Genomic DNA, 830 nt, shown 5'->3' on the forward strand with positions numbered 1-830 from the left:
GACAACCCGTCCATTGTGAAGACGAGGATGACGAGGCGAAGGGAGAATAGTATGTCCTGCTGTCGGAGATTGAAGTCACCGCCGTCGCGACCGCTGGTGCCAAGAACCAATGTTGGGTTTGTCCTAGCAGCAGAGATGAGCGAGTAAATGAGTTGCATTTCGCGCTATTGAAATGCCGATGCCGTCCGTCGTTGTCCACCGAGAACGACCGCCCGTACACGTACACGCACGGAGTGGCGTGGCTCCTACCACCTGCTCGGGCTCGCTAGTACTACAAGACCGACGCCGTGCACGACAGACATGAAAAATATACTCACATACAGTACTTAGCTTGTGTCTTAATTCATGCCCACTCACATTCGATGATGATTCTTCGTACTCACGCGACCAGTACAGTACTTCTATTAGATGCGCTAATAAAAGGGTCAAAACAAGTGAATCAACCTGTGGTTGAGTTAGTTAGGTGGACAATGGTATTCCTAACCCACCAGGGTTCAAATTTTGGTGCTCGCAGTATTTCTGGATTTATTTCAGGATTTCCGGCGATGCGCTTTCAGTGGGAGGAAACGTTTCCGTCGACGAAGAGGCGCCTACGGTGACTTCGTAAATCTCAAGATGATATGCCGGCTCAGTCTCTCGGAGATGCTCATAAGGGTAGGGTGTGTGTGCGTGCGTTCACAGGGATGAGTGTATGCGCGTGTATATGAGCGCTTGTGTCTGTAGTGATGCTAAAAAAAAGGGTCAAAACAAAAAAAACACAAAAGGGCGAGCCTGGAACACTCTCTCTCTCTCTATCGGTTAAAGCTGACTTTCTGCCTGCACTCCAAAAA

This window comes from Triticum aestivum, chromosome 3A, assembly GCF_018294505.1.
Source record: "Triticum aestivum cultivar Chinese Spring chromosome 3A, IWGSC CS RefSeq v2.1, whole genome shotgun sequence".
Lineage (NCBI taxonomy): Eukaryota > Viridiplantae > Streptophyta > Magnoliopsida > Poales > Poaceae > Triticum > Triticum aestivum.